A 15,591-nucleotide genomic window follows, 5' to 3' on the forward strand; every position below is an offset into this window, starting at 1 on the left:
TACATTTACAGTGTTCAGACCCTTTACATTTACAGTCTACAGACCCTTTACATTTACAGTCTTCAGACCCTTTACATTTACAGTCTTCAGACCCTTTACATTTACAGTCTTCAGACCCTTTACATTTACAGTCTTCAGACCCTTTACAGTATTCAGACCCTTTACATTTACAGTCTTCAGACCCTTTACATTTACAGTCTTCAGACCCTTTACATTTACAGTCTTCAGACCCTTTACATTTACAGTCTTTACAGTATTCAGACTTTACATTTACAGTCTTCAGACCCTTTACATTTACAGTCTTCAGACCCTTTACATTTACAGTCTTCAGACCATTTACATTTACAGTCTTCAGACCATTTACAGTCTTCAGACCCTTTACATGTACAGTCTTCAGACCCTTTACATTTACAGTCTTCAGACCCTTTACATTTACAGTCTTCAGACCCTTTACATTTAGTCTTCAGACCCTTTACATTTACAGTCTTCAGACCCTTTACAGTCTTCAGACCCTTTACATTTACAGTCTTCAGACCCTTTACAGTATTCAGACCCTTTACATTTACAGTGTTCAGACCCTTTACATTTACAGTATTCAGACCCTTTACATTTACAGTCTTCAGACCCTTTACATTTACAGTCTTCAGACCCTTTACATTTACAGTCTTCAGACCCTTTACATTTACAGTCTTCAGACCCTTTACATTTACAGTATTCAGACCCTTTACATTTACAGTATTCAGACCCTTTACATTTACAGTCTTCAGACCCTTTACATTTACAGTCTTCAGACCCTTTACAGTATTCAGACCCTTTACATTTACAGTCTTCAGACCCTTTACATTTACAGTATTCAGACCCTTTACATTTATTCAGATTTACATTTACAGTCTTCAGACCCTTTACATTTACATTCTTCAGACCCTTTACATTTACAGTCTTCAGACCATTTACATTTACAGTCTTCAGACCCTTTACAGTATTCAGACCCTTTACATTTACAGCCTTCAGACCCTTTACATTTACAGTCTTCAGACCCTTTACATTATTCAGACCCTTTACATTTACAGTCTTCAGACCCTTTACATTTACAGTATTCAGACCCTTTACATTTACAGTCTTCAGACCCTTTACAGTATTCAGACCCTTTACATTTACAGTGTTCAGACCCTTTACATTTACAGTCTACAGACCCTTTACATTTACAGTCTTCAGACCCTTTACATTTACAGTCTTCAGACCCTTTACATTTACAGTCTTCAGACCCTTTACATTTACAGTCTTCAGACCCTTTACATTTATTCAGACCCTTTACATTTACAGTCTTCAGACCCTTTACATTTACAGTCTTCAGACCCTTTACATTTACAGTCTTCAGACCCTTTACATTTACAGTCTTCAGACCATTTACATTTACAGTCTTCAGACCCTTTACAGTATTCAGACCCTTTACATTTACAGCCTTCAGACCCTTTACATTTACAGTCTTCAGACCCTTTACATTTACAGTCTTCAGACCCTTTACATTATTCAGACCCTTTACATTTACAGTCTTCAGACCCTTTACATTTACAGTATTCAGACCCTTTACATGTACAGTATTCAGACCCTTTACATTTACAGTCTTCAGACCCTTTACATTTACAGTCTTCAGACCCTTTACATTTACAGTCTTCAGACCATTTACATTTACAGTCTTCAGACCCTTTACAGTATTCAGACCCTTTACATTTACAGCCTTCAGACCCTTTACATTTACAGTATTCAGACCCTTTACATGTACAGTATTCAGACCCTTTACATTTACAGTCTTCAGACCCTTTACATTTACAGTCTTCAGACCCTTTACATTTACAGTCTTCAGACCCTTTACATTATTCAGACCCTTTACATTTACAGTCTTCAGACCCTTTACATTTACAGTATTCAGACCCTTTACATGTACAGTATTCAGACCCTTTACATGTACAGTATTCAGACCCTTTACATGTACAGTCTTCAGACCCTTTACATTTACAGTCTTCAGACCCTTTACATTTACAGTCTTCAGACCCTTTACATTTACAGTCTTCAGACCCTTTACATTTACAGTCTTCAGACCCTTTACATTTACAGTCTTCAGACCCTTTACAGTATTCAGACCCTTTACATTTACAGTCTTCAGACCCTTTACATTTACAGTCTTCAGACCCTTTACATTTACAGTCTTCAGACCCTTTACATTTACAGTCTACAGACCCTTTACATTTACAGTATTCAGACCCTTTACATTTACAGTCTTCAGACCATTTTGTTGAAGCACCTTTGGCAGCGATTGTGCCTTTGAGTCTTCTTGGGTATGATGCTACAAGCTTGGCACACCTGTATCTGGGGAGTTTCTCCTACTCTAGAGTCTCCATGGGTATGATGCTACAAGCTTGGCACACCTGTATCTACAGGGTCTCCAGTTTCTCCTACTCTAGAGTCTCCATGGGTATGATGCTACCAGCTTGGCACACCTGTATCTGGGGAGTTTCTCCTACTCTAGAGTCTCCTTGGGTGTGATGCTACATTTAGTCTTGGCACACCTGTATCTGGGAGTTTCTCCTACTCTAGAGTCTCCTTGGGTGTGATGCTACAATGGCACACCTGTATCTGGGGAGTTTCTCCTACTCTAGAGTCTCCATGGGTGTGATGCTCTTGGCACACCTGTATCTGGGAGTTTCTCCTACTCTAGGTCTCCACGGGTATGATGCTACAAGCTTGGCACACCTGTATCTGGGGAGTTTCTCCTACTAGAGTCTCCATGGGTGTGATGTCTCCTTGGGTGTGATGCTACAAGCACACCTGTATTGGGAGTTTCTCCACTCTAGACCTGTATCTTGGCACACCTTATCTGGGGAGTTTCTCCTACTCTAGAGTCTCCTTGGGTGTGATGCTACAAGCTTGGCACACCTGTATCTGGGAGTTTCTCCTACTCTAGAGTCTCCTGTGATGCTACAGTCCGGCACACCTGGGAGTTTTCCTACTCTAGAGTCTCCATGGGTATGATGCTACAAGCTTACCTGTATCTGGGGAGTTTCTCCTACTCTAGAGTCTCCATGGGTGTGATGCTACAAGCTTGGCACACCTGTATCTGGGGAGTTTCTCCTACTCTAGAGTCTCCTTGGGTGTGATGCTGGTGACACCTGTATCTGGGACAGTCCCTCAGAGTCTCCTTGGGTATGATTACACCTGTATCTTCAGTTTCTCCTACTCTAGAGTCTCCTTGGGTATGATGCTACAAGCTTGGCACAGTTTCCCCTACTCTAGAGTCTCCATGGGTGTGATGCTACAAGCTTGGCACACCTGTATCTGGGAGTTTCTCCTACTCTAGAGTCTCCTTGGGTATGATGCTACAACTGTATTTACAGTCTCCTGTGATCTACAAGGGAGTTCTCCTACTCTAGAGTATCTGTATCTGGGAGTTTCTCCTACTCTAGAGTCTCCATGGGTATGATGCTACAAGCTTGGCACACCTGTATCTGGGGAGTTTCTCCTACTCTAGAGTCTCCTTGGGTATGATGCTACAAGCTTGGCACACCTGTATCTGGGGAGTTTCTCCTACTCTAGAGTCTCCTTGGGTATGATGCTACAAGCTTGGCACACCTGTATCTGGGAGTTTCTCCTACTCTACAGTCTCCTTGGGTATGATGCTACAACCTTACACCTGTATCTGGGAGTTTCTCCTACTCTAGAGGGTAGTTTCTCCTACTCTGATGCTAGCACCTTGGCACCTGTATCTGGGAGTTTCTCTCTCTAGAGTCTCCTTGGGTATGATGCTACAAGCTTGGCACACCTGTATCTGGGGAGTTTCTCCTACTCTAGAGTCTCCACTCTAGAGGGTATGATGAGTTTCTCCTACTCTAGAAGCTCTGGATGCTACAAGCTTGGCACACCTGTACACCTGTATCTGGGGAGTTTCTCCTACTCTAGAGTCTCCTTGGGTATGATGCTACAACAAGTATCTGGGGAGTTTCTCCTACTCACCTGTAGCTTCTGTATCTGGGAGTTTCTCCTACTCTAGAGTCTCCATGGGTATGATGCTACAAGCTTGGCACACCTGTATCTGGGAGTTTCTCCTGCTCAGTCTCCATGGGTATGATGCTACAAGCAGCACACCTGTATCTGGGGAGTTTCTCCTACTCTAGAGTCTCCTTGGGTGTGATAAGCTTGGCATACCTGTATCTGGGGAGTTTCTCCTACTCTAGAGTCTCCTTGGGTGTGATGCTGCACACCTGTATCTGGGAGTTTCTCCTACTCAGTCTCCATGGGTATGATGCTATCTGGGGAGTTTCTCCTACTCTAGAGTCTCCTTGGGTGTGATGCTACAGAGTCTCCTTGGGTGTGATGCTTGGCACACCTGTATCTGGGGAGTTTCTCCTACTCTAGAGTCTCCTTGGGTGTGATGCTCTGGCACACCTGTATCTGGGGAGTTTCTCCTACTCTAGAGTCTCCATGGGTATGATGCTACAAGCTTGGCACACCTGTATCTGGGGAGTTTCTCCTACTCTAGAGTCTCCTTGGGTATGATGCTACAAGCTTGGCACACCTGTATCTGGGGAGTTTCTCCTACTCTAGAGTCTCCATGGGTATGATGCTACAAGCTTGGCACACCTGTATCTGGGGAGTTTCTCCTACTCTAGAGTCTCCATGGGTATGATGCTACAAGCTTGGCACACCTGTATCTGGGGAGTTTCTCCTACTCTAGAGTCTCCTTGGGTGTGATGCTACAAGCTTGGCACACCTGTATCTGGGGAGTTTCTCCTACTCTAGAGTCTCCATGGGTATGATGCTACAAGCTTGGCACACCTGTATCTGGGGAGTTTCTCCTACTCTAGAGTCTCCTTGGGTATGATGCTACAAGCTTGGGACACCTGTATCTGGGGAGTTTCTCCTACTCTAGAGTCTTCTTGGGTATGATGCTACCAGCTTGGCACACCTGTATCTGGGGAGTTTCTCCTACTCTATATATATAATAATAATAATATATATAATAATAATATATGCCATTTCGCAAAGGGTCTGAATATTTATGTCAAACCTGTTTTCGCTTTGTCATTATGGTGTGTTGTGATGTCATTATGGTGTGTTGTGATGTCATTATGGTGTGTTGTGATGTCATTATGGGGTATTGTGATGTCATTATGGGGTATTGTGTGTAGATTGATGAGGAAAATAATTGAATGAATCCATTTTAGAATAAGGCTGTAACGTAACAAAGTGTGGAAAAAGTCAAGGGGTTTGAATACTTTCCAAATGCAGTCACTCCCAGGGTCATGCCAGGGTTAGAGGTCAGGGGTCAGATCTACCTGGTAGCCAGTATAGTCAGTCCCAGGGTCATGCCAGGGTTAGACGTTATATCTACCTGGTCAGTACCCCAGTACCAGGTAGCCAGTATAGTCAGTCCCAGGGTCATGCCAGGGTTAGAGGTCAGGGGTTAGAGGTTATATCTACCTGGTCAGTACACCAGTACCAGTCCCAGGGTCATGCCAGGGTTAGAGGTCAGGGGTTAGAGGTTATATCTACCTGGTCAGTACACCAGTCCCAGGGTCATGCCAGGGTTCGAGGTTATATCTACCTGGTCAGTACACCAGTACCAGGTAGCCAGTATAGTCAGTCCCAGGGTCATGCCAGGCCAGGGCAGGTCTCCAGTAACCGGGTGTCTAAACAGGTGCATGGCGTCCTCTCTGGGCAGGTGACAGCTACTGTTGGGGATGATCTGAAAAAACAATGAGAATCACACTATAAACCTCACTACTAATATATTACTGATAATAACATTACTAGTATTATAATACTATAATACTGATAATAACATTACCACTATTATAATACTATTACTATTATAATACTATAATACTGATAATAACACTATAAACCTCAGTACTAATATATTACTGATAATAACATTACTACTATTATAATACTATTACTATTATAATACTATAATACTGATAATAACATTACCACTATTATAATACTATTACTATTATAATACTATAATACTGATAATAACACTATAAACCTCAGTACTAATATATTACTGATAATAACATTACTACTATTATAATACTATTACTATTATAATACTATAATACTGATAATAACATTACCACTATTATAATACTATTACTATTATAATACTATAATACTGATAATAACAATATAAACCTCAGTACTAATATATTACTGATAATAACATTACTAGTATTATAATACTATTACTATTATAATACTATAATACTGATAATAACAATATAAACCTCAGTACTAATATATTACTGATAATAACATTACTAGTATTATAATACTATTACTATTATAATACTATAATGCTGATAATAACATTACTACTATTATTATACTATTACAATTATAACCCTAACCCTAACCCAATTTGTAAGTCGCTCTGGATAAGAGTGTCTGCTAAATGACTTAAATGTAAATATTACTATTATAATATTATAATACTGATAATAACATTACTACTATTATAATACTATAATACTGATAATAACATTACTAGTATTATAATACTATAATACTGATAATAACATTACTACTATTATAATACTATAATACTGATAATAACATTACTAGTATTATAATACTATTACTATTATAATACTATAATACTGATAATAACATTACTACTATTATAATACTATTACTATTATAATACTATAATACTGATAATACCATTACTACTAATATATTACCGATAATAACATTACTAGTATTATAATACTATTACTATTATAATACTATAATACTGATAATAACATTACTACTATTATAGTACTATATTACTGATAACATTACTAGTATTATAATACTAGTACTATTATAATACTATAATACTGATAATAACATTTCCACTATTATAATACTATTACTATTATAATAATATAATACTGATAATAACATTACCACTATTATATTACTATTATAATACTATAATACTGATAATAACATTACTACTATTATAATACTGATAATAACACTACTACTGCTACAATACTATTATTATTATAATACTATATTACTGATAATAACATTACTAGTATTATAATACTATTACTATTATAATATTATAATACTGATAATAACATTACTACTATTATAATACTATTACTATTATAATACTATAATACTGATAATAACATTACTACTAATATATTACTGATAATAACATTACTACTAATATATTACTGATAATAACATTACTACTATTATAATACTATTACTATTATAATACTATAATACTGATAATAACATTACTACTATTATAGTACTATATTACTGATAATAACATTACTAGTATTATAATACTATTACTATTATAATACTATAATACTGATAATAACATTACTACTATTATAATACTATTACTATTATAATACTATAATACTGATAATAACATTACTACTAATATATTACTGATAATAACATTACCACTATTATAATACTATTACTATTATAATACTATAATACTGATAATAACATTACTACTATTATAATACTATGACTATTATAATACTATAATACTGATAATAACATTACTACTATTATTATACTATTACTATTATAATACTATAATACTGATAATAACATTTCCACTATTATAATACTGATAATAACACTACTACTGCTACAATACTATTACTATTATAATACTATGACTATTATAATACTATAATACTGATAATAACATTACTACTATTATAATACTATGACTATTATAATACTATAATACTGATAATAACATTACTACTATTATTATACTATTACTATTATAATACTATAATACTGATAATAACATTACTACTATTATAATACTATTACTATTATAATACTATAATACTGATAATAACATTACTACTATTATAAGACTGATAATAACACTACTACTGCTATAGTACTAGTACTATTATAATACTATAATACTGATAACAACATTACTACTATTATAATACTATTCCTACTGATAATACCATTACTACTGATAATAACACTACTACTGATAATAACATTACTACTATTATAATACTATTGCTACTGATAATAACACTACTACTGCTATAGTACTACTACTACTATAATATTATTACTACTGCTATAGTACTAGTACTATTATAATACTATAATACTGATAACAACATTACTACTATTATAATACTATTACTACTGATAATACCATTACTACTGATAATAACACTACTACTGATAATAACATTACTACTATTATAATACTGATAATAACACTACTACTGCTATAGTACTAGTACTATTATAATACTATTACTACTGATAACACTACTACTATTATAATACTATTACTACTGATAATAACACTACTACTGATAATAACATTACTACTATTATAATACTGATAATAACATTACTACTGCTATAGTACTACTACTATAATATTATTACTACTGATAATAACATTACTACTATTATAATACTGATAATAACATTACTACTGCTATAGTACTACTACTATTATGATATTATTACTACTGATAATAACATTACTACTATTATAATACTGATAATAACACTACAACATCCGCAGAGTACGACCCTGCCTCACACAGGAAGCGGCGCAGGTCCTAATCCAGGCACTTGTCATCTCCCGTCTGGACTACTGCAACTCGCTGTTGGCTGGGCTCCCTGCCTGTGCCATTAAACCCCTACAACTTATCCAGAACGCCGCAGCCCGTCTGGTGTTCAACCTTCCCAAGTTCTCTCACGTCACCCCGCTCCTCCGCTCTCTCCACTGGCTTCCAGTTGAAGCTCGCATCCGCTACAAGACCATGGTGCTTGCCTACGGAGCTGTGAGGGGAACGGCACCTCAGTACCTCCAGGCTCTGATCAGGCCCTACACCCAAACAAGGGCACTGCGTTCATCCACCTCTGGCCTGCTCGCCTCCCTACCACTGAGGAAGTACAGTTCCCGCTCAGCCCAGTCAAAACTGTTCGCTGCTCTGGCCCCCAATGGTGGAACAAACTCCCTCACGACGCCAGGACAGCAGAGTCTATCACCACCTTCCGGAGACACCTGAAACCCCACCTCTTTAAGGAATACCTAGGATAGGATAAGTAATCCTTCTCACCTCCCCCCTTTTAAGATTTAGATGCACTATTGTAAAGTGGCTGTTCCACTGGATGTCATAAGGTGTATGCACCAATTTGTAAGTCGCTCTGGATAAGAGCGTCTGCTAAATGACTTAAATTAAATGTAAATGTTATTAATGTTATATAATCCAGACGGATCCATAACTATGATAATAACATTAATAACTATGATAATAACATTAATAACTATGATAATAATAACATTCATAACTATGATAATAACATTAATGACTATGATAATAATAACATTAATAACTATGATAATAATAACATTAATAACTATGATAATAACATTAATAACTATGATAATAATAACATTAATGCCTATGATATTAACATTCATAACTATGATAATAATAACATTAATAACTATGATAATAATAACATTAATGCCTATGATATTAACATTCATAAATATGATAATAATAACATTAATAACTATGATAATAACACTAATAACTATGATAATAACATTAATAACTATGATAATAACATTAATAACTATAATAATAACATTAATAACTATGATAATAACATTCATAACTATGATAATAACATTCATAACTATGATAATAACATTAACTATGATAATAATAACATTAATGTCTATGATAATAACATTCATAACTATGATAATAATAACATTAATAACTATGATAATAACATTAATAACTATGATAATAACATTAATAACTATGATAATAACATTAATAACTATGATAATAATAACATTCATAACTATGATAATAACATTAATAACTATGATAATAACATTAACAACTATGATAATAACATTAAGAACTATGATAATAATAACATTAACTATGATAATAACCACATTCATAACTATGATAATAACATTAACTATGATAATAACATTCATAACTATGATAATAACATTAATAACTATGATAATAACATTAACTATGATAATAATAACATTAATGACTATGATAATAACATTCATAACTATGATAATAATAACATTAATGACTATGATAATAACATTCATAACTATGATAATAACATTAATAACTATGATAATAATAACATTAATAACTATGATAATAACATTAATAACTATGATAATAACATTAATAACTATGATAATAACATTAATAACTATGATAATAACATTAATAACTATGATAATAACAACACTAATGCCTGTGATAATAACATTAATGCCTATGATAATAACATTACTAACTATGATAATAACAGTCATAACTATAATAATAACATTAATAACTATGATAGTAACATTCATAACTATGATAATAACATTCATAACTATGATAATAACATGAACTATGATAATAACATTCATAACTATGATAATAATAACATTAACTATGATAATTAACTATGATAATAACATTAACAATGTAATATTAACATGAATAACTATGTGAATAACATTAATAACTATGATAATAACATTAATAACTATGATAATAATAACACTAATGCCCATGATAATAACATTAATAACTGTGATAATAACATTAATAACTATGAGAATAATAACACTAATGCCTATGATAATAACATTAATAACTGTGATAATAACATTAATGCCTATGATAATAACATTAATAACTATGATAATAACAACACTAATGCCTATGATAATAACATTAATAACTGTGATAATAACATTCATAACTATGATAATAACATTAATAACTATGTGAATAATAACACTAATGCCTATGATAATAACAGTAATAACTATGATAATAACATTAATAACTATGATAATAACACTAATAACTATGATAATAACATTAATAACTATGATAATAATAACATTAATAACTATGATAATAATAACATTAATAACTATGAGAATAATAACATTAATAACTATGATAATAACATTAATAACTATGATAATAACATTAATAACTATGATAATAATAACATTAATAACTATGATAATAATAACATTAATAACTATGATAATAACATTAATAACTATGATAATAACATTAATAACTATGATAATAACATTAATAACTATGATAATAACATTAATAACTATGATAATAACATTAATAACTATGATAATAACATTAATAACTATGATAATAACATTAATAACTATGATAATAACATTAATAACTATGATAATAACATTAATAACTATGATAATAACATTAATAACTATGATAATAACATTAATAACTATGATAATAACATTAATAACTATGATAATAACACTAATAACTATGATAATAACATTAATAACTATGATAATAACACTAATAACTATGATAATAACATTAATAACTATGATAATAATAACATTAATAACTATGATAATAACATTAATAACTATGATAATAACATTAATAACTGTGATAATAACATTCATAACTATGATAATAACATTCATAACTATGAGAATAATAACACTAATGCCTATGATAATAACATTAATAACTATGTGAATAACATTAATAACTATGATAATAACATTAATAACTATGATAATAACATGAATAACTATGTGAATAATAACACTAATAACTATGATAATAATAACATTAATAACTATGATAATAATAACATTAATAACTATGAGAATAATAACATTAATAACTATGATAATAACATTAATAACTATGATAATAACATTAATAACTATGATAATAACAACACTAATAACTATGAGAATAATAACATTAACTATGATAATGGCATTAATAACTATGATAATGGCATTAATAACTATGATAATAACAATAATGCCTATGATAATAACACTAATGCCTATGATAATAACATTAATAACTATGATAACAACATTAATAACTATGATAATAACACTAATGCCTATGATAATAACATTAATAACTATGATAATAACATTAATAACTATGATAATAACATTAATAACTATGATAATAACACTAATAATAACATTAATAACTGTGATAATAACATCAATAACTATGATAATAACATTAATAACTATGATAATAACATTAATAACTGTGATAATAACACTAATAACTATGATAATAACATGAATAACTATGTGAATAATAACACTAATAACTATGATAATAATAACACTAATAACTATGATAATAATAACATTAATAACTATGATAATAACATTAATAACTATGATAATAACATTAAGAACTGTGATAATAACATTCATAACTATGATAATAACATTCATAACTATGAGAATAATAACACTAATGCCTATGATAATAACATTAATAACTATGTGAATAACATTAATAACTATGATAATAACATTAATAACTATGATAATAACATTAATAACTATGTGAATAACATTAATAACTATGATAATAACATTAATAACTATGAGAATAATAACACTAATGCCTATGATAATAACATTAATACCTATGTGAATAACATTAATAACTATGATAATAACCACATTAATAACTATGATAATAACATTAATAACTATGATAATAACATTCATAACTATGATAATAACATTAATAACTATGATAATAACATTCATAACTATGATAATAACATTAATAACTATGATAATAACATTAATAACTATGATAATAACATTAATAACTATGATAATAACATTAATAACTATGATAATAACATTAATAACTATGATAATAACATTCATAACTATGATAATAACATTAATAACTGTGATAATAACATTAAGAACTATGATAATAATAACATTAATACCTATGATATTAACATTCATAACTATGATAATAACATTAATAACTATGATAATAACATTAACTATGATAATAACACTAATAACTATGAGAATAATAACACTAATGCCTATGATAATAACAACATTATTACTACACATGATAGTGGAAGTTGCTGTTGACTCACCTTAGAAGGGATGGCTGCCTGGTAAACTCTCTCCAAGTTACTGTAGCCTCCAATCTGGTTGAATGCTGGAGGGACAGACAGACAGACAGACAGACAGACAGACAGACAGACAGACAGACAGACAGACAGACAGACAGACAGACAGACGCTGGTGAAGTTAGGGTGATGGTGAGAATGATAGTGTGTGTGTGTCTATGTGTGTGTGTACCTGTGATGGTGAGGATGATAGTGTGTCTGTGTACCTGTGATGGTGAGGATGATAGTGTGTGTGTGTGTGTGTGTGTGTGTGTGTGTGTGTGTGTGTGTGTGTGTGTGTGTGTGTGTGTGTGTGTGTGTGTGTGTGTGTGTGTGTGTGTGTGTGTGTGTGTGTGTGTGTGTGTGTGTGTGTGTGTGTGTGTGTGTGTGTGTGTGTGTGTGTGTGTGTGTGTGTGTGTGTGTGTGTGTGTGGTGTGTGTGTGTGTGTACCTGTGATGGTGAGGATGATTGCTCCTATAATCATGACGAAGGTCTGCAGAGTGTCTGTATAGATGACAGCAGCCAGACCACCTGATGAAGACAGAGATGGAGGAACTAAGGCTTGTAGAAGATAGTATAGAATATAGTGTATAGACCTGCTATAGTGTAGACGGAGAGGAGGGCTAGTAGAATATAGTATAGAATATAGTATAGAATATAGTATATAGACCTGCTATAGTGTAGAGGGAGAGGAGGGCTAGTAGAATATAGTATATAGACCTGCTATAGTGTAGAGGGCAGTGACCACCAGCATGAGGACGGTAGACAGGTACAGGTTCCATCCTAAACACACCTGGACAAACAACGCCCCTGAGTACAGGTCTGTCTGATGGAGGGAGACGAGACAGAGGAGGGGGAGGGAGGAGAGGGGAGGGAGGGGGAGGGAGGAGAGGGGAGGGAGAGGGTGGGAGGAGGGGGAGGGAGACGAGGGAGAGAGGAGGGGTAGGGAGGAGAGAGGGTGGAGGGAGGAGATAGGAGGGGGAGGGAGAGAGAGAGAGAGAGAGGGAGGAGAGAGGAGGAGGGAGGGGAGAGCAAAAAATAGAGAAATCAGGTCATCCATTGTCATAGTAATTGTGTTCTGACCTCTGAGACAATGACAGTCTATTCAGTGACACCAGAACAACGACAGGGCTGTGTGATATATCATACTGATATCTTGGTGAAGACAGACAGCATCAGAGAGAGAACAGACAGGGCTGTGTGATATATCATACTGATATCTTGGTGAAGACAGACAGCATCAGAGAGAGAACAGACAGGGCTGTGTGATATATCATACTGATATCTTGGTGAAGACAGACAGCATCAGAGAGAGAACAGACAGGGCTGTGTGATATATCATACTGATATCCTGGTGAAGACAGACAGCATCAGAGAGAGAGAACAGACAGGGCTGTGTGGTGTGATATATCATACTGATATCTTGGTGAAGACAGACAGCATCAGAGAGAGAACAGACAGGGCTGTGTGATATATCATACTGATATCTTGGTGAAGACAGACAGCATCAGAGAGAGAACAGACAGGGCTGTGGTGTGATATAGCATACTGATATCTTGGTTCAGAGAGAGAGAACAGACAGGGCTGTGTGATATATCATACTGATATCTTGGTGAAGACAGACAGCATCAGAGAGAGAACAGACAGGGCTGTGTGATATATCATACTGATATCTTGGTGAAGACAGACAGCATCAGAGAGAGAACAGACAGGGCTGTGTGATATATCATACTGATATCTCGGTGAAGACAGACAGCATCAGAGAGAGAGAGAACAGACAGGGCTGTGTGATATATCATACTGATATATTGGTGAAGACAGACAGCATCAGAGAGAGAACAGACAGGGCTGTGTGATATATCATACTGATATCTTGGTGAAGACAGACAGCATCAGAGAGAGAGAACAGACAGGGCTGTGTGATATATCATACTGATATCTTGGTGAAGACAGACAGCATCAGAGAGAGAGAGAACAGACAGGGCTGTGTGATATATCATACTGATATCTTGGTGAAGACAGACAGCATCAGAGAGAGAACAGACAGGGCTGTGTGATATATCATACTGATATCTTGGTGAAGACAGACAGCATCAGAGAGAACAGACAGGGCTGTGTGATATATCATACTGATATCTATATGAAGACAGACAGCATCAGAGAAGAACAGACAGCATGTGTGATATATCATACTGATATCTTGGTGAAGACAGACAGCATCAGAGAACAGACAGGGCTGTGTGATATATCATACTGATATCTTGGTGAAGACAGACAGCATCAGAGAGAGAACAGACAGGGCTGTGTGATATATCATACTGATATCTTGGTGAAGACAGACAGCATCAGAGAGAGAACAGACAGGTAGGTTCTGATCCTCTCCCCTCCGAACCGACGACCCAGGTACTCCGGCATGGTCACGATCTGGAACAAACACACTGTCTGTTTAAGAGAGACGCCCAGCAGAGGAATGTTCAGGTTACAGAATTCTTCAACGAGCTGCAAACACGCAGGAAAGGGTGCAGGTACACACTC

General features: G+C 33.8%; 1 pseudogene; it reads right to left on the bottom strand.

Annotated features, from left to right (window-relative positions):
• LOC127921222 (sodium/glucose cotransporter 5-like) overlaps positions 1–15,591 on the bottom strand; it is a 90,087-nt pseudogene that overhangs the window by 74,162 nt on the left and 334 nt on the right.

This window comes from Oncorhynchus keta, unplaced genomic scaffold (genome assembly GCF_023373465.1).
Source record: "Oncorhynchus keta strain PuntledgeMale-10-30-2019 unplaced genomic scaffold, Oket_V2 Un_contig_2177_pilon_pilon, whole genome shotgun sequence".
NCBI lineage: Eukaryota > Metazoa > Chordata > Actinopteri > Salmoniformes > Salmonidae > Oncorhynchus > Oncorhynchus keta.